Here is a 26,048-nt window from a genome sequence, read left to right on the forward strand (position 1 = left end):
CTTTTTGTGTAGCGCTAGGCCATGCTACCGCTAATCCTCTGCTGTGCGGTGGTTGTAATGCTGCTGCAGCTGTCAGTCAAGAAGTGTAAAGAGCGGCAAAACACCTGCAAGCTTCTCGATGAGCTTCAGCTCTCTGGTGTCACCATTATCTCCTGGTTTCAGGCCCAGTTCACCTCATGAATCTCTCACCTGCATCTCTCAGCTCAAACACATTCCTGTTAACCTCAGCTCGTTTCCATCCACACTGACAACGTAACACCAACGTAACATTCAGCTTTGTTGGGGATAATCAGAGCTTTAACAACTGAAATGTTCTTGTTTGTCTATTTTTTAGCAGGATTAATCAAAACTTTAGACAGATTTGAGGAAAAGTTTGGGCAGAGCTGGAGTTTACCACAATTTAGATGAGGGTTGCATCCCACTGCATGTCATGCATGTTTGTTTGTTTTAGTCCTAAATAATTCGTATTTGGTCCATCTGTGTCATGTGACATCAAGTTTGTTACATTTCCAGAAGTAGTTAAATTAAAGGAGAAGGAAAATGATGAGTCATACAGGCAGCATTGATTTCGCCTCCTGAATCTCTTTCCACATCTCAGTAAATCTCAGAGTTTTCACGTCCTCTCTGTTTGTCAGTTCAAGATCTTGGAGCTTCATTCAGACCATGATGCCGGTTGAAGGAGAAAATGGCGTAGTTTAATTCAGGTTCTTACTTTCATGCCCGTCCTTCTCTCCTAACTGTGTCCATGTGGCATTTTATATCAAAGCCGTGGAAACTCGAGGTGTTCGCAGTAGTTTAGAGGAAGGATGTAAACAAACAGCAGAAATGGCCGTTTCATATTGAAGGACTTGTTCTTCCTCCTCTTCCACCTCTTTTAGGAAGTTCAACCTGAAAATTTGTTGTGTGATCTGGACCACTGAGTCCCTCAAAACTCCATCAAGACCATGCAGCTCAGTAATATGTTTTAATATATTAAAAATCTGTATGTGGGGAATATATAGAGCTGGAGCTAATTTACACACATTTGTATATAAATAGATTTACAATCATCAAATGAGGATTTGTCAATAACCAAAGAAAAAAAGTCTACTACTGAATCATCAAGTAGTAATAATAATAATAATAATAATAATAATAATGATAATAATGATACTAATAATAATACATTCATTATTGTACATTTTTATTTGAAAGTTTATATTTTTATACTATTTTTAAATTAAATATTAAAATATTTTGTATACTATGTCATTCTTATATTTGCTTTTGAAGCAAAGTTGCTTCTTTTTGTTTTTTCATTCATTGATGACTTTAAAATTCTTCATGTTTTCCTCTTTTTGTCATCTGTTCAGCTGATTTTTCCATCTGCACCGTTTGCTGTTGTTTCTGAAGTCCAGCTCTTCTTCCAGCCCTAAAGCCAGTCATCCAACACACCAATCCTCTTCTTCCTTCCTCCCACTCTTCCACTAACTCACCCTCTTGGGACAGTTTTTCTTCATCATATTTTCTTCTTTTTTTCCACAAGAACTTTGTTGTTTTTCATCCGTTATTTGCTTTTGAAGTCATTTAGATCATGTTATCAAACCCAGCTGCAGCCTACCATCTCCACTCGGTGGCATTTGAAGCTGCAGTTTGTTTCACTCGCAGCATGTTTAATTACCTTCCTTCATTATGCATAGGTAAAGGAATTAAAGTAAACCGAGTGCATTCTTGCAGGCCTTGAGCCATTTCAGGTTGGTCAATTCAGCAAATGACATTTCGTTAAAGAACAAAAAAAGCATTATAAAAAATACAGAGTACTTAAATACGTATTTTTTAGTGTCACGTTCCTGAAACCCACGACTCAGATTTCTGCTTTCTGGGGTCCTTTATTTCTGTATACCTGCTTCTCTTCAACATTCCTCCTCCTTTTTACTGCTTGCATTTCCCATCATGCCTCTGGAGAAACTAGAGAACAATCAGCTGCAAGTTTCGACTCGTAGGTGGACTGGAACATGAGGAAGACGGGAGCTGTGGGAGTTGTGGCTTTTTCTCAGCACATCTTTTTCCTCAGTTCCACAAATCTTCATGTCTTCCTCTGATGTTCTTTCTCCCCAGAAGCTTGTTGAATGTAGGAGCGAATGATTCGCCCACAGAGGTCAGGACGTTCAGGATTAAATGAAAATGTAATGTGGACGATGTTCTGGTCTCAGATGCTCATCACAGTCGTGATTAGCTTGAACAACATCAGCGCGTTGATGAAATTGATTGAAATGAGTAGAGTTTAGGTGATCAGACTTAAATGATGCAGGCATCATTGTGAGCTTTTATTCTTGGGCTTTTTAAGAATTTTGTCTTCTTTTTGTCTTCTTGTGAAGTTTTTCATTTCATCATCATTTTGAAAAAACCCAAAGTGAACAAGGCAAGGCCAATCATTTCAGAAAGAAAGTCTAGATTAATCCAGGCAAACACCAGACGTAGACCCTCCACCGTCGCTGAAGTGGCATTCCTGTGCATGTCACAGTGGGAGAGATGAGAAGAAGGCTTTTTTTTTTTTTTTTAGCAATTTCAAGGAAATCTGGAAGACATTTCTCAGCTGTTCGAACAGCCGTGGAAAGCTTTAATTGTGGTTTAAAAAAGAAAGTGAATATGAAGAACACAGACGAAGATGGCGCTGTCTATCGCAGTGGTTAACACTGTCTGCTGATGGCGGTGTGTTCACATCAGAGAGCAGAGGAGACATGACATGTCAGAGAAAACAGCAACAACAAAACACAACAAATTTAGGTAAAAAGTCGTCAGTCTGACACTAAATTGTACATGTTCATGTTGCTGACCAGCTTAATGTGATACAAAGAGTAACGTTTGTGATGTTAGTTAATGCTAACAGACTGAGAGACTCAGATATTGCTTTTTTATATTAGAATTTTATTGGTTTTACAACATAAATGTAGACAGAGTAATGAGACATGTGCATGTACATTTAAGGACAATACCTACATACAGTACACACATGTACATGTCTACCTGTTAGACATGTTAGTAACAGACACCCCAGAATGACCCCAGATATTGTTAAATGTAATGTTATTTGTTCTTGTCGGGCAATGTTGTGACCATAAACTAAAAATCATTGTAACATAAACAGATGACGTTTACTGTGATCCTGCAGCCTAAACCAGTTGTAACTAAACAATGTCGAATATCCGAATAAATAGAAAATTTACAGCCTTTGCAAAAGTTTGGAACTTTTCCTTTACTAACGTTTGAGAACTTTTTATAAGCAGGCTTACATTTTATATTTAAGTTATTAAAATCCATTATCAGATGAATCATAGTTTACATTAATGCCCTGATGTCTGACAGACATAAGAAACAGTATAACTTTGGGGCACGAGCCCCAGTATAAATGACCTGTGTCCCAGTATAAATGACCTGTGTCCCAGTATAGATGCTACAATTAATTTTCAACTATAAAAATTTATACATACATACATTAATTCAGATAATTCAAAGAGAAGATATATATATATATATATATATATGTATATATATATATATATATATATATATATATATGTATATATATATATATATTACTCAAACACATAGCTTTGTTATTAAATCTCTTGGATAAGAAATGTATTAGGGTCTACGTCAATCAATTTGACTTTTTATAGTTATGAGTTTTATTGTAAAGGCAAAGGCAAATTTATTTGTATAGACAATTTAAAGTGCTTTACATAAATCTTTACAGCAAGGTGCAGAAAGCAATACAAGTGCATTAAAAAAATAAATAAAGATTAAAAGAAATGCAATTTATGAAATAAAAGCAGAATGAATATGCTAAAATAAAATAGATAAAATGCAAGAAATAAAGTTAAAGACAATATTAAAACATGATTTCAGCTTAAATAACCAGATGTAGAGTTTGACTTCTAAATAAAAACTATGGAAATGCAGCAGAGAACAGGTGGGTCTTAAACCTTGACTTTTAAATAAACTGAGTGTTTCAGCTGATCTGAGGCTTTCTGGGAGTTTGTTCCAGACATGTGGAGCATAGAAGCTGAATACAGCTTCTCCATGTCTGGTTCTGACTCTGGGAACTGATAAGAAACTGGAACCAGATGACCTGAGGGTTCTGGCAGGTTCATACTAGGTCAAGAGTTCACTGATGTATTTTGGTCCTAAACCATTCAGAGCTTTATAGACCAGCAGCAGAACTTTGAAGTCTATCCTCTGATGGACCGGCAGCCAGTGTAAAGACCTCAGAGCTGGACAGATGTGGTCCACTTTCTTGGTCTTAGTGAGGACTCGAGCAGCAGAGTTCTTTTTTTTTTTTTTTTTTTTTTTTTTTTTTTTTTTTTTTTTTTTTTTTTTTAACAGAATGATTGTCTGGCTGCTGTCTGGTGCTGGGCAATTTTACTCTATCAAGCAGGGATTTATACTACATGTATAAAGTCCCTCTTGATGACATGAAAAACTTTATTAAATCAGACTCTTAATGCTGGACTCGACCGGAGGGGACAGAGAGAGAGAGAGATAGAAAAGAAAGTAGAGAGAAGAGGGAGGGGAGAGAGAGGGACAGAAAGGGTGTGGGGAGTGCGGGTGGGGACTTAAAACATTATACAGAAAACCATGTAATCCATACTACTTGCAACATATATAGCTAAGATCATCCTGGCCAGTAGGTCATTACACAACTAGTTGATAATAGTAACAATAATAATAATCACAATAATAGTAATAATAATAATAGTAGTAGTAATAATAATAAGAGTAAGAGTAATAATAATAATAAGAACAGAAATAATAAAAAAAAAGAAACAAAATATGATAATAGATATAAGTGAAACTGCTGTATTCAAGAACACGCGCAGAGAAACCTGTGTGGATATGCTGGAGAACTCGGCCACATGGCGACGCAAAGACTGTGTGGAGACGTTCAGGAAGGAGTGACCATGCAGAGTGATCATGCAGATGCCACCTCACTTGAACAGAGGCCAGAGTCAGGCCAGCGGTCCCGAGACCCAGGCCACCAGCCCCCCCGTAGGCTACAGATCCCGACCGGTCCACAGAGACGACCACTCGCCCGCCCAGGAAGGCAGCAGCAGGAGACCCCAGCAGGAGCCGCCCCGCGGACACAGGGCACCGGCCCCGGCAGGCCGAGGCCAGCAGTCCCCGACCCCCCCGGGCACCGGCCGCCCGGGACAGACGGGGCAGAGGGCCCGGGCCCAGGAGCGCAGGGACACCCCCCACCCCCACAGGCCAAGGGCCAGCACGCCACCCGGGGGGACCCGGCCCGCCCAGACGGCCACCGCCAGAGGCCAGCCCCACACCCCAGCGCCCAGCCGCACACCCCGAGAACCAGTCCTGCCCCCCCCCCCAGACCAACACACACAAACACACACACTCTCCTTCCACTCCTCCATTCATCCTCCCACACATACACCATCCAACCCTTACATACTCTGTCCTCCCACACACACACACCATCCTTCCACCATCCATCCTTCCACACACACACCATCCTTCCACCATCCATCCTCCCACACACTCACCATCCTTCCACCATACACTCTCCCACACCTACCCCATCCTCCCACACACACATCATCCCTCCACCACTCATCCTCCCACACATACACCATCCTCCACCTTCACACCTCCCACACACACACACACACACCATCCTTCCACTACCCATCCTCCCACACATACATCATTCTCCTACACATACACCGTCCTCCCTCTCCTACACCAAACATCCACCTTCACGTACCCCATCCTCCCACACACACACACACCACCCCTCCATCACCCACTCTCCCAAACATACACCACTCCCCCACACACACACCATCCTCCCTCCCATACACCATCCATCCTCCTGCACACACACCATTCTTCCACCATCCATCCTCCCACACACTCCCCCTCCCTGCACCATACATTCTCCCACACATACCCCATCCTCCCCCACATACATCATCCCTCCACCATTCATCCTCCCACACCCACACCACCCCCCCTCCCACACACCACACATCCACCTCCACACACCCCACCCTCCCACACACACACACCATCCCTCCACCACCCATCCCCCCACACACACACCACTCTCCCCCCCCCCCACATACACACACACACACAAACAAACACCATCCCCCCACCACCATCCTCCCGCCACCCCACGCCGCGGGGGGACAGCCCCAGCCAGGAGGCGAGGAGACACGAGCCAGGCCCCCACCCCCCCCCACCCCGCCCCAGTCCCCCACTCCCCACCCCCAAAACAGCACCTTCCCCCCAGGGCCAGCAGCCAAACCCCCCGGGACAGCCCGCCCACGCCCCGGGCCAACGCGACAGGCCACCCGGCCCACCCCGCCCCCGGGCCATCCATGGAGACAGGGGCGCTTGAAGACCCCATCGCCCCTCCCTCCCCCACTAGTGAGGGAATATATTATGTGCTGTTTGCAATTAAAAAAAGAGGGTTAAAATTGGGGGGCAGTAACTGCATTGAGGAGGGGGTGGGGCCACCTGAGCAGTCCCACCCACCTGACCTCGCATGTTCCACCCCCCAAAACGTGTTTGTATGTTGCAAATGTTATTTGTGCTCAGTGACTAAGTGGAATTAAAAGCTGGGAGGCATGCTGCCGCTCGGCGAAGCAACGGGGCCACTATGATGACCCCCCCTGCCCCGCCCAGCGCAACAAGCACACCCCCCACGGCCCTACCTGTGTATGTAGTGAAGAGTGGGGAGGGGAGGGGTCAGGAGATGTAGGTCCAGAGGGGGGTAAGCCTCCCCCCTGGAAGACGACCCGCCAGTGGCTTAGGGCGCCCCCGTCCCCCGCCGGCCCCGAAGGGCGTCACAGGCCCAGAGCAGGCACCCCAACCCAGGCACGCCACGAACCCCCCCAGGGGCCAGCCACCAGCCCAAGGGGCCACTTTCCTCTTTCTGAGTGGGAGGGGGGCGAGGCGAAGGAAGGGAACCCCAGGCCCCCGCCCCCAACACCCAGCCAGGGCGCCCCCCAGAGGACACGTCCTAACCCCCTGCAAACGCACACACTCCCTTTTTTTTTTTTTTTTTTTTTTTTTTCTCCCCAGCCACTCACACACACTCTCACACACCTCTATATACCAACACCTCAATACGTGCACATACCTCCACACACACACGTCACGCACATACCTATAAACACACACACCGGTGCCCACATACACACACACTCTCATACCCCTCCATACACATACACCACTACACACACACTCACATACATACCTGCATATACACACAAGCACCTCCATACATACTCACGCCTCCACCCACTCCTTCACTCCTCCACACACACCTCGACCTCCACGTGCACACACTCATATATACATACCTTCACACACACCCACATCCCACATAGACCTCCACACACACACCCGCACACTACTCACACACACACATACACGCACACACCCAGACCTTCATACACACCCACACACACATACGGCACACACGTCCCTCTACACCCACCCACACACCAGCATACCCACAGACACACACACACACACACCCACACACAAACACACCCCCACCCAGGTTCCGGGGCTGCGACCAAGCACCAGGGCACGGACCAACCCCCGGCACGGCACATCCGGACGGGCCCAGCCCCCCCCAGCAGCGGCAGACCCCCCACCCCCAGGAGCGGGGGGAGACCCGACGCCCCAGAGCCCGGGGCCCCCACCCGGCCCACCCCGGGCCCGACCGGCCACCCGGCCAGGGGCCGACGGACACCGACCCAGGCACCCCGGCAGCCACCCCCCACCGCCACGAGGCAGCCCCACCCCGGGGCCCACCCAATGCCGCCCGCCCAGACCGGAACCCCCAGCCGACCCAGCAGCGGAGCAGCCTAGATCCCCACCCAGGAGACAACCGGAGACCTGAAGCCACCAGGGACCCCCCACCCACATCCGCCCCCATCCCAGCGAAGCCGCAATCCTCCACCTACATTAAGTGATGTAGCCAGTCACAGGGGACCAGAGGGAATGAAAGTCATCTGACTGGTTCCTGGAGGAGGCAGACATTGTCTCAATGCTGATGTGATCTAACAGGAGATTTCTAAACTGCTGGATAGACAAATTATTCTTATCTTTCCAGTTCACAAGAATAGTTTTCTTTGCGATGCATAAGACTGCGAGGACCAAGTTTATGGAGTGTATTCCTATGTTGGTGTCACCCAGGTCGCCCAGTAGGCAAAGTGTGGGGTTTGCAGGAAAACTAGTTTTAAACCATTTTGAGAGATCTTCACACACCTTAATCCAGAACCTTTGGACAGGTGTGCAGGACCACAGCGCATGGATGTAGCTATCAGAGGTGTTCTCAGAGCAGTGTGGGCAGATATCTGATGGTGAAAGGCCCATCCTGAACATCCTGTGTCCTGTATAATGAGTTCTATGGAGAATTTTGAATTGTATTAGTTGTATATTTGAATTCTGAGTCATTTTAAACGTGTTTAAACATATTTGCGACCATCTTTTCTGATCAAAGTTATTAGATAAATCATCTTCCCATTTTGAAGTCGGGAGAGATATCCTGTCTTCTAGCTTTGCAAGTAATCTATATATTTTTGATAATAATTTTGGAGTATTATGATTCAGGAATTCTGCTATTCTGACAGGAAGCTGCAAGTCTAACTGTACAGGGGTATACTTCTTACATATAATTGATTTTAGTTGGTGGTACTCTAAGAATTTATTGCTGTTGATTCCATACTGTGAGACAATTGTGTTGAAAGATACAAAGTTTCCATTTTCTATTATCTGTCCTAACTGTTGTATTCCTTTAGTCTTCCATTGAGTGAAGTTTATCATCTTTTTGTTCTGCAGGATGTCAGGGTTGTTCCAGATGGGTGTAAGTCTACATGGAAAGAGGGAAGATCTGGTTATCTTACAGAATTCCCACCAAGCCATTAAGGAAAAACGGATGTTAAGGCTTTTAAAGCACTTATATGGTTTAATGGTTGAGCTGATGAACGGCAGGTCAGAGATGACTAAGTCCTCACACAAAGCCTGCTCCACATCTAGCCACGGCTCATCCAGATAACTGGGTTTGAGCCACTTGGAGATGTACTGCAGCCTGTTAGCTATAAAGTAGTTATTAAAGTTTGGTAGGTCCAGTCCTCCTCTATCTTTAGTCTGCTGTAAGGTTTTAAGACTGATACGTGACGGCTTGTTTTTCCAAAGAAACTTGGATATGAAAGAGTCCAGAGATTTAAACCAACTGGTGGAGGGTTTAGTGGGTATCATTGAAAATAAATAATTAACTTTAGGTAGGATCATCATCTTAATGGTGGCAACTCTCCCCATTATTGAGATGGGTAAGAGCCTCCACCGTAAGAGATCATCTTCTATTGTTTTTAGTAGCTGAACATAGTTTAATTTTGTTAAATCTGATAATCTGGGGGAAATATTTATACCTAAATATCTAATGTTTCCTGTCTGTATTTTGATATTAGGGATGTTTTGTAGGTCACAGTTGATGGACATGGCTGTAGTCTTAGACCAGTTAATAGAATAATCAGATATTGATGAGAACTTATTAATAACCGTGATTGTCTGAGAGAGTGATGTTTGTGAGTTCTGAAGGAAGAGTAATACATCATCTGCATAAAGACTTATTTTATGTTCTATATTTTTGCCCTGGATTCCTTTAATTTCTATATTTTGTCTAATAGCAGCTGCTAACGGCTCTATGAAAATGGCAAAAAGTGAGGGGGAGAGTGGACAGCCCTGTCTGGTGCCTTTCTGTAAGCGGAAGCTTGGAGAAGTTTGATCGTTGGTTTTCACACATGCATTTGGGTTATTATATAATATTTTAATCCACTCTATGAAAGAAGGTCCAAACCCAAATTTGTCTAGTGTTGCAAATAGAAACTTCCAGTTTACCCTGTCGAAGGCTTTTTCTGCATCTAGAGAAATGATTGTGGATTCTAGATTATGTAAAGTAGAGTAATCAATGAGGTTAATTAGTCTACGTGTGTTAGTAGATGAATGTCGACCTTTTATAAAACCTGTCTGGTCCGGATGTATTATAAGAGGGGTTATTTTTTCTATCCTTCTGGCAAGAGCTTTACTAATTATTTTCAGGTCTACATTTATTAAAGATATGGGACGGTAACTGGATGGAAGTGTGGGGTCTTTGCCTGGTTTTAGCAATAGTGTTATATTAGCTAAGTTCATATTTTGCGGTATTTTTTGTTTTTCCTGTATTTCTAACAACATATTATAAAATGTAGGAGCTAGCGTTGTCCAGAATTCCTTGTAAAATTCTGCTGAGTAACCATCTGGACCCGGGGCTTTATTGTTGGGCATATGTTGGAGAGCTTCGTGGAGTTCATCTACAGTAATAGGTGCATCTAAATTTATTTTATTTTCATTTTTTAGTTTTGGTAGATTAATGTTGTTTAAAAATTGTTCAATATGTTCATCTGTTGGATTAATCTGTGATTCATATAATGTTTTATAGAAGCTTCTAAACGTGTCATTTATCTTGTCTGGGTCATGGCTGATGTTTCCGTCTTGATCTTTAACAGAGGAGATTGTTGTTTTCTCCTTGTTTGTTTTTAGTTGATTTGCTAAAAACTTTCCAGATTTGTTACTATGTTCAAAGTTCTCCAAGCGAAGTCTTTGCACTAAAAATTGTGTTTTTTTATCTATAATTTCTTTAAGCTGCAATTTAGTTTTCCTTATATTATTCATTGTGTGCTCTTCGGGGGAAATGCGGTAAGCCTCCTCCAATGATTTAATCCTGAGTTCTAATTCTAAAACTCTTGCTGTTTCCTTCTTCTTCTTATGTGAGGAGAAGGAAATTATTTTCCCTCGCATTACTGCTTTTCCTGCTTCCCATAGGAGACACGCTGAAGTTTCAGGCATGTCATTTTTTTCTATATAAATTGACCATTCTTTTTTAAAATAATCAATGAACTCAGGATCTTTCAATAAAGAGGTGTTGAATCTCCAGCTTTTACCAATCGGTTTATTATTTTTGTTTCTCAGAGTGAATGAAACTGGTGCGTGATCGCTAATGCTGATTGGATGTATCTGAGTCTCTGAAATGTCGCCCATTAGTGAGTTACTATTTAATATATAATCTATTCTAGAGAAGGAGTGGTGAACTGAAGAGAAGAAGGTGTATTCTCTTAGTTTAGGATGGTGAGAGCGCCAAGCATCGCAAAGACCAAAATCCTTCATGTACTGTTTGATAGTTTCTGACGACTGCCAGACTCGATGACTACCTGATGTGCTGCAGCGATCTTGTTCAGTCAAGACTACATTAAAATCACCAGCTAGCACTATTCTGTTATCTGAATAATTCTGGAGTGTAGCAAACAGGGAGTGGAAAAAGGAGGGATCATCTGCATTGGGGCCGTACACATTGGTAATACATAATTTGATATTACAAATAGATAATAAAGTTATCAGAAATCTGCCTTCCGGATCCGCTACTGTGCTATCTATGTCAAAATTTAGTCTCTTATTAATAAGAGTAGCTACTCCTCTTTGCCTAGAATTATAACAAGCTGAGTAAACATGAGGAAACTGAGCTGTTTGAAGAAGGTCTATGGTTGAGTTTGTTAAATGAGTCTCTTGTAGTAAGACAATGTCAGCCTGCAGCTCCTGTAATTTATTAAAGATCTTCAACCTCTTCTCCCTGGAACCGGCTCCATGTACATTCCAACAGACGATTTTTAACATGGTTATTGTGAACGGTTTAATGCTTCATGCGTGTTACTGACGCGTGTGTCTTTGTGCGCCCCTCTTGCGTGTTCGCGCGTGTTTGCATGCAGCCTGATTGCGCGCGTTTGTCCGTATGTTAAATGTCCGTATATGTACCTTAATGCGTGTTCTCTCATACATAAAACGCGAGTGTTTATATTTATCATGTATGGTGCGGCTGTGCGTCCTGACGGTTTTTCGACCGGCCGCGTGCGCTGCTGATATTACGAGCTGGATTACAATTAACAGTGAAAGCGTGAAAGATAGTGAAAAGTGAGAAAAGTATTTGTGTGAAATATAAAAACAAAACAGAAAAAAATACATCGATCTAGGTGTCGAGGCTGTGGTGAGACGAGCAGTGTGTTCTACTGTCAGTGATCTATAATGGCGAGTTAAGAGTGATCATTTGGAGAGATTGACATACAGCACCTGGGATCAGAAGAGCCACGGAGTGACGTCCGGGTCGCGGTACAGTTGTCCATTAATAAACAGTTTATCCACCGCGATGACAGCGCGAGCGCCATTAGCCATAGATTTCCTTCTGATGGGAAACAGGACTCTCCGTCGGTCCAGAATCTCTCTCGGATATTGGTCGTTTACTCCGAAGTTGGTCCCCTTCAGTTCGCGGCCCTGGTTCTTCACCTGCTCCTTCTGTTTGAAGCTGACGAACTTCGCTACGATGGGTCTTGGTCTGCTGGACCCGGGTTTCCTCCCGCCGAGCCGATGGACTCTGTGAAAGGAGATGTTTTTCACCGTTTCCTCCGGGAGCTTCAGGTGGGTTTTGATGAAGTTTTTCACCGTGGTCTCGGGGTCCTCCTCCGTCTGCTCTGGAATCCCTGCAAACACCAGGTTCTCTCTCATGCTCCGCGCCTGCAGATCGATCACCGTTTCCTTAATCTTCTTATTTTCATCTGAGAGACGGGTCAAGCCCTCGGTGAGGGATTTTACTGTCTCTCTGAGACCGGCATTTTCTGCAGCCAGACTTTCCACCTGCTTCTGGCTGAATTCTAATGATTCACGTAGCGCCTGGAACTCTTTGTGGAGAATTTCTACCAGACTCAAACGCGCATCAAAACTACTGAGTTTCTTATCTATGGAGATCAGAACATCTGTTGAGTCGTTCCCCGGTGGTGAAATAGCTCCAGGTGAATCCTCATTTCGCTGTCTCTTGGATTTAGATGAGGTGGAGGGGGTGGAGGTGTTGTTTGGTTTCCCCATGACGATTCTGTCGTAACAACGATCTATAAAATCTGTCAGGCTGGCCAAATCCTCCCCGCTGTGCTCCAGAGTGTACCTTTTAAAGACACTATAGTCCTACTTTAAAGAATATTTTTTGATTAAGTTGGCACAAAATACAATCGAATGAAAGTAGAAATGTTTGGGCGCGCCTAGTTTGAATCTGCCGTCTCCCCCGGAACTACGTCACCTACAGCATTAGCGTCACTTACCTGCCACCAGCGACACCTCTGAGAAGCAGCAGAGTTCTGGATCAGCTGCAGGTGTCTAACTGATGTTTTAGGTAGAACCTGTAAAAACACAGTTACAATAATCAAGCCGACTAAAGATGAAAGCTGGACTAGTTTTTCCAGGTCCTGCTGAGACATCAGATCTTTTTCCCTTGATATACTCTTAAGGTGATAGTAGGCTGATTTTGTAATTCCCTTAATGTGTTTTTCAAAGTTAAGGTCTGAGTCCATCAATACACCCAGATTTCTGGCCTGGTTGGTGGGTTTTAGGTGTATAGACTGAAGCTCTGTGGTGACCTTTAATCGTTTCTCTTTCACGCCAAAGACCATCACCTCAGTTTTGTTTTTGTTTAACTGAAGAAAGTTCATACACATCCAGTCATTAATCTCCTCGATGCATTTGCCAAGAGCCTGTACAGGGCCTCGATCTCCTGGTGACATTGTAATATATATATATGTGTCATCTGCGTAGCTATGGTAACTAATTTTGTTTTTCCTCATGACCTGTGCCAGTGGGAGCATGTAGATCAGGGCTACTCAATTCGGTCCTACGAGGGCCGCAATCCAGCAGGTTTTCCATGCATCCCTGCACCAACACACCTGAGTCAAATTAATGAGTCATTGTGTAGAACCTGATTGGCTGTTAGAGCCACCTAATTTGACTCAGGTGTGTTGGTGCAGGGATACATGGAAAACCTGCTGGATTGCGGCCCTCGTAGGACCGAATTGAGTAGCCCTGATGTAGATGTTAAACAGAAGAGGCCCCAGGATGGAACCTTGGGGAACTCCACAAGTAATTTTTATCTGCTCAGATGTAAAGTTACCTATTGACACAAAGTACTTTCTATTCACTAAATAAGATTTAAACCAGCGTAGCGCAGTACCAGAGAGGCCCACCCAGTTCTCCAGTCGTTTAAATAATATATTGTGGTCGGCTGTATCAAATGCAGCACTGAGGTCCAGTAAGACTAAGACTGACATTTTTCCATCATCTGTATTCAAACATATGTCATTAATGACTTTGGTCAGAGCATCTCAGTGCTGTGGTGCCATCTAAAACCTGACTGGAAGACATCATAGCAGTTGTTTTGTGTTAAAAAGTCGTTTAGCTGATGAAAAACGGCTTTTTCAATTATCTTACTTAGAAAAGGAAGATTTGAGATCGGCCTGTAGTTGCTCATTTGTGTCTTGTCTAGGTTGTCCCTTTTTAGCAGAGGTTTGATCACAGCTGTTTTTAGAAGTTCTGGGAAGACACCTGAAATTAAGGACAAGTTCACAATCTGTAACAGATCTGGTTCCAGAGTCTTTGAGACATTTTTGAAGAAACCTGTGGGCAGGATGTCCAAGCAGCAAGAGGAGAAGTATTGTAGTGGGCCATTGTTTGTTTAATGGCATTTATGTTGTTTTAATTTGGCTGTATTTATTTATATTGTGTCCTGAGGTATTTAGATCTGAATTCATCTTTTTTCTCCTGAGATTAATGGCACAGTCCCCTGATAAATAAAAAGGAAAAAAAAAAAAAAAGGTTAGCTACATGGTTAGGGTTCGGAAAATATCAGATTTTCCCCTGTAACAGCAGTTTATGATGGAGTCCCTGCCCATCTGTCCAAACACAGAAATGTGATGCAGACAAAAATAAAAACCATCCCACCTAAACACAATTTTCTTTTCTAATTTCAGGTTTTATCAGGAGACATGGCTGGGCTGTTTGTATCCCTGTAAAACCAAAAGATAGGTTGTTAATCTGTTTGAGAAATTTCAATGAAAGCACAATGAGCAGAGCAGCGGATGTGGGGGGGGATAGATGGGAGGGGAGGTGGGTGACATGAGGGACAGAAGATGGTAGGAATGAATCATAGGGAATACTAATGAATTAATGATGCAACATGTTGACATTGCTCCCCTCCCTCCTTTCTTTCCTTTTCTTTTTCCGATGCCCCCCCCTCCTCCTTTACTTCCCTCTGCTTCCTGCAGGTGGGAGGGTGTCCTTGTTAGCTTGTCATCCTGTTGTAACCCTGAAGCCAGTGATGTGACTGGAATGTAAATTCCTGATAAAAAGGACTGACTCCACCTGCAGACTTCTTCCTTCCCAGAGAAACTCAGGTAGGTCAGATTTCATGGAAAAGTGAACAGTGTGGTTTGATCGTGTAAAAAGAATATGAGATAGGGAGAATACGAGGAACAGGAACTTTCTTATCGACATCTGTCACAGTTGGTCCTGTCTCTGTGGACGTCTGTCAGTAGATTCATTTAGCTGCAAACACCAGCTAAATAAATGATGGAAAGTGTGACTTCAGATGTTTTAAAAGTAATTGTCACTGAAAATTTGTTGCATTCAAGTTTGACTGGTTTGGCTTTTAGAAACAAAACTTACCCCCATGTTATGTCTAATAATAAAAACACTATAATATATTTTATTTAAAATGACCACTCAAGGACATGGATCAGAGGGAATTATGGAGGAAAGAGGCCTTAAATATGTAAAGAAGATTTTTTGTAGAAACCTAGAGATGCCGATGTGGTGAACAGGGGGAGTCTTTGTGATAATACGAGCACACAAACTGTGCACTAATGAAAACGTATTCAAGGATTTGTTAGTGAGACCAAACAAGATGGAATTGCAGTAGTGATGGAAGGTCTAACTCTTAAATGTACTTTGTAGTTTTTTTTAGCCATTATATAACCAGGTTAGTCCTGTTGAGATCAAAGATCTCTTTCTCAAGGGAGACCTGGCCAAAAAGGCAGCAGGAGCATAGTTACATTAAAAAAATAAACAACATACCAAATTTACAACATTAAAACTTCTTCACATACAACACATGCCCACAGACTGCAATGATTTTGCCAGGGCTTTAAACTCATTCAATGTAACAAGGGCTTTAAACCGAAGTTCAGTTTGTAATTTATTCCAAGTATTAGGTGCTGAAAACCTAAATACTTTCTTACCCAGTTCAGGTTGTACTTCGGGGCCAACAACTTGCAGAGCATCCATGGATATTATAGACATTGTTACTTCCTTGTTTCCTTGCTAAAAGACCAAACAAATAGGATGGATAATATCCAGAATGATTTTGTGAATGAACACATACCAATGACTGAGGTGCCGAACACATAAAGACTCCAGTTAACCTTAAAATAGAGAATACAATGTTGAGGAAGGGTACAGTAGTTGGTAATGAATCTCAGTGCCCCATGGTACACACTATCTAGCATGCAGAGACAATGAGCAGATAAATTCATAAACACACATCCAGTCAATAACAGGCCAAAAAAAAAAAAAAAAAAAGTTTAATCTTTGGATTTTTGCCATTTTTCCTTTTTTTTTTTTTATAAAACGGTACAATTCTAGTCTGCCCTTGTATGTGATTGGTCATAAGATGTGCCTATCAAAATTAACTGACTGATGGGGTAAAACTGACATTCTTATATTGTGTAGATTTGCTTTCTACCAGAAGAAATTGAGTTTTGTTGCTGGTAAGTTTAAGACAACTGTTGAAGAGAACCTGGATTTTACATCACTGAGATTGGTGGAATTATGTTCACTTTGAAGAGAGAGGTAACTGTCATCCGCATAGCAGAAGATCAGCAAATTATGTTTGCAGGGGAAAGAGGTAAAAAGAAAAAGGAAGGGGCCCCAGTACAAATCTCTGGGGCACACCAGTTGTAACAGATGAGGGCTAAGAGGTGAGATTATTTTTTTCAAGGAAGCACTGCTCAAAATGGCTGCTGCTTCCTCTGGATTTCTGCACTTGCATCTCATAAATATTCTCTCCAGCCAGATATTTTCACTAAATAATATATTTACTTTTTAAATAAAACACTCATAAGTTGTTCTTTCCAGTCTCTCAATCTTTAATGGGGCCACATGAAACTCTTCATTTTGCAAGCTATGTCCATTATAGCTGATACAACTATGAGAATGTTAGTTTATTATCTCTGCAATATACATGAAGGCCATTACAGACATTATGAGAGAGAAACCTGATTTAAATGCGTTAGTTTTTCAAGTTTCATCCTCACGTCTTCGATTCACATCCCTGAGGTGACCCCAGTTAATTCCAAAATGGCTGTGAAGCCTTTTAATACACTAAAATGTCCAGATGAAAACCTAATCCAGACTGACTCACAATAGTTTAAGCTGTGACAAATCACAATCCCTACTTCATCCATACTACAAGTGTCCAGGAAAAAGGAGCTGTAAGAGGATTATGAGGGTCAGAGCTGTAGTTCATGAACAAAAGATGGAATAAATATTCCTATATACATAAAAAGGAAAAAGAGATCTTGTACTGTATCACTGTGGCCTGTTGGGGCATGAAATGGGAGCTGCGAGGGTGAGAAAAACCTGTCAACTCCTCTTCTCTGTGTGTTATCGATGGCTGCTCAGGTGGTAAAATCAGCTGTGACACACGTTTCACAGACGGGAATGCCGACTGTAGAAAAGAAAGTTCTGATATCTTAGTTCGGAATAAATAAATCTTATTCCTCTGATGATGCACCGTGAAGTGAGTTAAATGTTTGTACATATGCAGGTTGGTGGTTTCCTGGCTGAACAGATTTCTTTTAGCTCTTGGCTGTGGCTCTGATAGGTACAGAGAATCATAATACACAGCCTCATGCATGACTAAAACTTCATTCAATTTGTACCTTAGTCCAGTCACTTCAGACCTGAATGTTTGCCTGCAACACCTTAAACCTCTGATAAAGGTTAGGAGCTGCTCACGGATGGTGATCCAACAACCTTATGTCATAAATGGTCTTAATTTAAAATGAAATTATATGATTAAACAAATAACTTTTAAAAGATATGATTTGGATCTCGTGAAGAAGTGATAGTGTGTGTCACAAAAGTTCAATGAAATCTGATTAGTAATCAGAATCATGTGTCATGGCATGATGATTAAATAAGAGGCCCTCACCTCATGGCTTCCTTTTTGTTTGACTGGCTTTATCTCATGTGTATTCACAAATTAAAGGTGTAAATGTGCAGATACACTCAGGGACACACACACTAATGCACCATCACTACAAACCCAACCATGAGGCATTTCTTCTGAACACAAGCCAGGGTGAGCTGCAGCACCTGACAAGAGTTTTGTGTGTGTGTTTTGTAATCCTTATCTGACCCACTAAATTTTAAATTACCACCAAGAGATTTTAAAATTAGTTCTTCTATTCATCTCTCGTTGGAACCAAACACCAGCTGAGATCTTCCTTTATTGACCTTTATTTGAATTTGCATTTGTACTTTAGTCTATTATGTAGTTAAATAAATCCATATTTTAGGGCTGATAATACTTAACGTATCATTTTTGATGACATACAGTTTCTGAGACCTATTGCATCACTTTATGGTAAAAACTTTGCTCAAAACCTTGTTGTTTGATACAAGTATTTTGCCCCCTGGTGGAGACCTTTTGCACGACAGAATTCCAACATATTGCACAATAATAAACAGCTCATATATGTTAGTTTTTTATTTCATTCTTTTTTTTTTACATTTTGTTAAAGGGCCAAATAATAACTTGAATCAAAACGTGTTCTTGGCTTTATTCCAGCCATAGAGGAGCATTATTTTTCTTCTTTCAGACACACACTCACTGGTTGATCTTTGGCTGCTCCTGATTGGACGTTACCGTCAATCTAAGCTCTCTGATTGGTGGAAAGTCTGACAGGAAGTGGCTTCCTCATCATGTTCAGGTCTAAATAGAGGTCTCTTAGCAACATAGTAGTGATAGTGATCTTTACAGTATGTAAGATGAAATGTGATAAATAATGCTGTTATCATGGATCATTGTGGATTTACCAGATAGAGTCCCTGAATAAAAACTACATTTAGTGGCTGGATTGTGAACCTGGATGGGATAGAAATGCCTGGAAAACTTTTTGTAGATCACCTAAAGGGTAGCTATCCATCACAGTTTAACCCACAGAGCTACACACTGAGAAACTGATAATGATGTAAGTGGTAGCTTTTCTTTCTGTTACTACCACTCCATCTTCAGTGTTTCGTGATGGCGTGTTTGTGAGGAAGCTTAACCTCCATTATTGTTTTTGTTGATGACTAAGGATTTTGTCATGTTTTTTTTGTTTTTTTGTTTTTGTTTTTTTTTCTTTAATCAGAGTACTATCCCAAGAGCATCCGCCACCATCTTTGGGTAAAAATCTTTAAAACAGCATCTGACTGAATTAGTGAGTCTAAACTGTCGAGCTCAGCTGATAAAAGGATAAAGCAACAGCAGGTGAACCTTGTTCTCCAGGTTCTTCCTCTCCATCTCTGGAGAATGCAGTGTTATGAAACAGTCCAACATTATCCTCTGCTTCAGATTTAACATCTAAATTGATAATTGCAGCTGAGAGCTGGAGGCATAAAGGCTCCTGTGGAGGTCTGGATATACAACCACATGGCTGATATATTGCTCTTGATCCAGGAGACGGTGGTATTCCTCTGGGCTGCATTAACTCACCAAGGAGTAAATCGCAGTCACAAAACTCTAAAACTGTCTTTTTTTTTCTTTTTTTTTTCTGTGATTCACATCAGTTCCTGACCACAGCTGTGTATCATGTGGAAGATGGATTTCTAAATTTTTTGAAGAAAGCACCACGTGGTAAAAGAGCTTTTAACCATCAACTTCCTCTCCATCTTTGACTGTTTTGTTCTCTTTATCTGGACTTTAATTCTACAAACATTATGCTCCTCTTTAGAAGAATTCAACATGAAACCTCCACTAACCTGCTTCTGTCTGTTCTTTTAATCACAACATTTCATCTGCTTCAAAAGACAAAAGCTGTTCAACTACTGTACGAACTGAATGATTGTATGGATATATGGAGAAACCTCTCTAACAAACCTCTCAGCTTCTTTTGGATTACATAAAGTTTCAACCCAATGGTTTACACTTTAACGGGCAAAAAGAAGGTTGGATGTTTTTGATTTACAATATAAGTCGCCAGAGTCGCCACAGTGCCCTACACAAGGTCTTGTATTCTGTGGAGTTTTATAAATTAGAATAGAATAGAAATACTTTATTAATCCCTTCAGAGAGCCCTCAGGGAAATTTGGGTACCAGTAGCAATACAACACCAACAGTAAAGCAGGACAAGCACAAGACACAATATATACAAGTACAAAGCAAAATAGAGGCAAATAGAATGCAATAAATATAACAATAATAACAATAAGATAAGTTAAATAAAACAATATAAACAAGCATTGCACGCAGTAGAGGTGGTACAGATTCCCAGTTCACTATTACACGTATAAGTTATTGCAGCTGTTTGTATGGCTAAAAATTAATAAAGAACTTATAAGAGAATAATATAAATTATAAGCTCATGTATTAAAGATGTTTTTTGTCTTAAAAAATACCACCTTATGAGCCTGTCAGAAGTCTGAGATCCTCTGGTAGAGGGCTTTTAGTTATCCCAGAGACTGGATTAGACCAGAGGTGACGTAGGTTTTGCTGCAAAATCCTCTAAACTCTGGAATAAGCTGCCTGAGAAGATCAGGTTAGCAGAGTCAGTTTCTCTTTTAAATCTCTTATTAACATGTACTTTTATTGGACACCTGATTTCATGTGATACTACTGACTATAGCTGCTGTTCTACAGTGTTATCATATTATTGTGTTTGTAATGTGTTTTGATTTACTGATGTTGTGTGATTCACTTAATAACATTTGTTTATATAAGTGTTATATAGATAGTTATAATTATGATTATTACATAATTACCCTTAGTGTTTTCAAGGCACCAGGTAAGTTTTATAAGTTTGGAGAAATGGTGTAGTTCATTGAGCTTTACAGTCTTCTTTTAATTGGTTGCAAATGATTGTGGCTTTTTTTTATACTGATTTATTTTCTTGCTGAAGTTTTTTAAATTGTAAAAGCTTAGAACTTGGAATTTCCTTTCCCATCCTTTATCTTATTGATTTGGATAATTTCTCCTCATGTTTCCAACTTTATTTTATCTCTGTGGTCTCTATATTCTATATTTCCTTTCCCGTGTTGCCTCTGCTTCCATCTCTCCCCAGTGGATAATAATGTTAATATCATTATCAAAGTTCTTCCATTAAAAAGCCATTGATGAATAATAATTATGATATAATTACTGCACTGAGAGATGTGAGCGCTGTTCAGCCGAAACACACACTGAAGCAAACACACTCGCACATCATGGCCATGCAGACACAGAACAGAAAACATACATGTGGTTGTACACTAACTAGATGCTAAACAGGCAATGTGTACACACAGAGATGGAAAACTCATCTAAGATTTGATCTTGGTCCATTACCTCCTGTAATGAATCCACCTTCCAAAATCTTAATAGTGAAACTTGGCCTTAACTTCTGGTTGGATTTCATGTTACGATCGTAGTAGTTTTAACATGTATGTGGTCAATGTGTTTATGATCTCTGGAGCTCTGGATCCTTCAGGGTTTCTCATGAAGTCATAAAAATAAGCTATCCAAGGAGAAAAGTGTCCTATGAACCTTCAGTTGGGATCAAGAGTAGTCAGCAGTCATTAAATACATGTCAGAGTTTTCAGTGATCATTTGGCTAAAGGTTTGGAAAACTGTTAGCTGACAAGATGTTGGAGCAAAATTGAAACTCATGGATCAATAAAAGCTTTATTATTAAGCGATTGCAGTTGCTAAGCAAGACGCCACACTGAGTTGAGCTAATTTTAACCTGCTAATGTTTTTGCTTCATCCACCAGTGTGTCCTAGCAATCTTTCATATGAAGGCGACATAGATGACAAAGGATCTAGGCCACAATAGACAGGTGGTTGCAGTTAGTTTACACCAAACAAACGTAGCAAATGTGCTATAAAACACTAAAAAGTGTACTTCCAGGAACAGAAAACAATGCAGGATTTGGTCTAAAGGCTCATTTATGCTTCCTTTACAAACGTAGATAGGTGCATCCATTGTCAATGTTTATGTCCTCCTACTTTCATGGGGGGGGGGGGGGGATATTTCTCCCTCAGCCAACTAATTCAGTGCCAGCAAACAATGTAACAGGATCAAGTTTATTCAGTGTTGAAGTGTCTGTTTTTACTTTGGTGTTTAAACCTAACACAAGTTTCAGAAGAGTCTGTCTAGCATGGGCAGCACGAGAGGCATCGAGCTGTCCGGCATGTTGCGCTTCCTCTCGGGAGTTCACTGGACGGTCTGTTTCCTTTCACACTGCAAGTGAACCGAGACCCCCGGAATTTAAATGGACCGACGTTTGCTTCTTTCAAGGCTCGCCATTGCCAAAATGAGCATTCACACTTCTCCAAAAGAAGCGAACTGTCCATGGAACGGTTCATGGTTTACTTAAAGCAAACCAAAGAGCCCCAGCGTGAATGCTTCCACCATGCACACACCAGGAAGGTCTAGACTTTTTCCACGTTTTCATCTGCTTGGTCATGTAGAAGCTGGTCTGAAGCAGCGGATAGTTCCAGATATCAGGAACTGAACGCTTCAATCTCTCCAGGAAACACACATCAATTCTATCAGGCATCTAGAGCTGAATTCAAATCTAAACTGTGTAAATACTCAGACATTAGTTATTTTGCTTTATTTGACCACTTTGTTCTCCCGAAGCGCACAAGCCTGCAAAATAACATGACTGAATGCAAGCTGTTAATACTTCATGGATTATTTTGCTCCCCACATTGTCCATAAATTCTTGAAAATGGCCATTTAACTGGGTATGAACTCAGTGACTACTGTATGACAGATATTTGTGCCAAAGATTGTGTAAATGCTTTGGGCTAAGGTTGTCAGTGCAGCCAGCAACAACTGCAGAAAACACACACACATACACAAAAAAACAACAATAAAATGAGAAAAAACAACTTTTGTATCTTGTGAGTCAAACAAGGAATCTTGCCAACAGGAGCAGATAAATAATGCAAGCCAAGATGAAGCCGGTGGCCGAGGAAGAAAATCAAACAGAAACGAAGGAGAGGTGGAGCGTATGTGGGCTGTTGCCTGGGTCCTCTCTATCCATCTTTATCGATCTCAGTCTTTTTTTAAACAAACACACACACGCACAAACATGTCTTGGCTGATCTGAAAGTTGCCCTGAGATTTACTCAGTGGTCATCACCAATCATACACATACCTCCATCATCAGGTTGAGCTGCATGTGTGTGTTGGTTGGTGAGTCAGTGTGTCTCTTGCTGGAACAAACACCTCTCCTCTCTCAGGTCTTGTTCTTCTCATCATTAATCATCAACTCTTCAACTCTTCACTGTGATGCTCTCATAATAAATCAGAGCTGAAACAAATCTGAGTTTTATGGACCTGAAATGTTTCTATTCTGTTGTTATTTTCCAGGAGTTGGTCAGCCTGCATGGATCCTCATGGTATTTTTCTTTGGTCCAGATTTCTTCAGAAAAATGTGCATCTCTGTTTCACACTGTCTGAATTCAGATGTAAAAATTGCTACTAATAACCAGCAGTTTTGAAAGTAGTGCTGATATCAAACAGAGTTAGACGATCCCAGGTCTTTTATCTACTTTTTTTTTTTTTTAACTGCCGTATTATTTAAATTTTTCTTTGCACTGCAGCGTTGCGGCTGCAGATCAGAGCATGCACTAAATTAGTTTGCTGCTGTTCAGTAATCAGTTTACTTGATAGCTTTGACTCGCAGTTTGCCGTCTGCCTGGATGCTCAGCTCCTCGTATTTATATGTGCACTCAAAATAATTCCAGCAAATTCAGTTCTGCTCACGCTGAGTCCATAGTGACGATGGTGAACTCCAGGGAAGGTGCTTCTGTAGGGTCAACGACTGTGATCATAAGTGCTAAAATACACTCAACCTTCTCTTCTGTATTGGAACCATTTTTCATCCAGATCTACCTTAATCCTGGTGTGATAGATAAAGCAGGTGGTGGAAACCTTCCTCAGAGGTTTTCTCCATATTAACATGACAGCATCACACAGTTGCTGCAGGTTTGTCGGCTGCATCCATGATGAGAATCTCCCGTTCCACCACATCCCAAAGCTGCTCTACTGGACTGAGATCTGGTGACTTTCTGACATTCTGATGCTCAGTTTGAATTTCCTCTTGACCATGTCTGCATGACATGTCAGTGGCTGATCTAACAGCTAAGACACCAGCATATGTTAAAGTGATGCTGTACGTTTTAAACTGCTCGGGAGTGACGGGTTTTAGGCAATTTCATTTCATCCTCATTTCCTGTGGATTCTCCTCTTTGTTTTTGGGCTTTGATGCAACTTTTCTAAACAATCCAAATGAAGTGAATTTATTTTTCATTTTAATAAATCAAAGATGGAGTGAAGCTGAGTCCATTGAAGCCTTCAGTAGTGCATACGGTGTGTGAAGCTGGATGTATTTAGAAAAATATGCTGCTTTCTTTCTTATGCTAAAATAAGAACCAAGCTTGCAGTCAGTGCAGATCGAAGAAGCCAAAGTCATCCCTCCTGCAGATGATTCATGCTTTCCTTTCTGCTTTTCTAATGACTCACCATTCACACCACCAAAGGTCAGATTTAATCTTTGTGGTTGTGTTGCCTCGAGGAAAGACAGAGCGTAGAACTGAGTCCTGTTGTTGATCTCTGCCTCATGTGGTTAGTTTTAAAGGACGTTGTTTCTCTTCAGTCGCCCAACATTGTCCTCCTTTAGTCCTTTTTCATCCCGGATCTTCATCGGATATGTAGACATCTTTTATTACATCCTCAGTAAATCAACTCATTAAGGGGAATATTTCAGCTTTTGAAGTTGTCAGCGCTCTAAAAATGAGGTGTCGAACATCTGATGCGGGATCAAACCGGCTGCTTTCAGACTTTAATCAGTTTCTTTAACATTTCTTGTAAAGGTTGGGAAACACTGAAGCTAACAGTAGAGAATCTGATTTAAATCGAGACTGATGATGTTACTGTGAATGCTTTAAGTTTGTTTTGCAGGACTGAGGTGTAATTTTAGGTGACAAATTTGTCCTATGATCCCCAGAATAGCCTTTGCAGCTTTAGTGACTCACAGGTAGACACACACAGTGAGACAATGCTGATGCCAGAACAGATAAAGACGGTGTCGTTGCTCTGTCTCTGTTCTCGACAATCAAAGCAAACTGGAACTGAAACAAAAACACCTGGAGAAAAGTTAAACTTCCACGTCCACGATACACATCCACGTCCACGATACACATCCACCTCCACGATACACATCCACCTCCACGATACACATCCACGTCCACGATACACATCCACCTCCACGATACACATCCACGTCCACAATACACATCCACCTCCACGATACACATCCACCTCCACGAAACACATCCATGTTAGGTTCACTGTTGTCTTAACTGACTGCAGGTGTTTGTGTGTGTGTGTGTGTGCTTGTGTGTGGGCATAACTGTCTGAGGTGAACCTGCTTTTTGTTTATTATGGGCAGAGAATGTCTCCAGCAGACTTTCCCAGGATGAAGCAGGTTTACAGAAAGATATTCTCAAATATTAACTCATCACTTAGCAGCTCTGTTGCCAGACTAAAATCGTCCTTTAATCTTAATAAACCAGCTGTTGAGAGCCGGAAAATTAAAACATACCTTGGTCCAATTAAATTAAAGCTGCTTGTAGTTAAACTATGAAGATAATAACGTTAAGTTAGAATTTGTTGGTGAGAGATTTAGATAATGCACTTCTAAAGTTTCTAAAACTAAGCTGTGTGCTGTCTGCAGGTGGTGTTTATATCATATTTTCCATGTGTCCATTGGCTTTATATTTCTGAAAACTGCATTTATTTATTTATATCCTGCATGCTGTAAATGTAATCCTAAAGATCCATAATCCAGGCCTCAGCTCATAGTTTATTATTCTG

The 26,048-nt window shown here is 41.6% G+C and overlaps 1 long non-coding RNA gene across 1 annotated transcript in view; it reads left to right on the top strand.

Annotated features, from left to right (window-relative positions):
* The window catches only part of LOC121646076, a 314,450-nt gene that overhangs the window by 138,208 nt on the left and 150,194 nt on the right, over positions 1 to 26,048 (top strand). Inside the window, exon 5 of the long non-coding RNA XR_006011554.1 lies at positions 15,186 to 15,314. This is a non-coding gene — a long non-coding RNA (uncharacterized LOC121646076). The remainder of the gene's footprint in view (positions 1 to 15,185; positions 15,315 to 26,048) is intronic.

This window comes from Melanotaenia boesemani, chromosome 9 (genome assembly GCF_017639745.1).
Source record: "Melanotaenia boesemani isolate fMelBoe1 chromosome 9, fMelBoe1.pri, whole genome shotgun sequence".
Lineage (NCBI taxonomy): Eukaryota > Metazoa > Chordata > Actinopteri > Atheriniformes > Melanotaeniidae > Melanotaenia > Melanotaenia boesemani.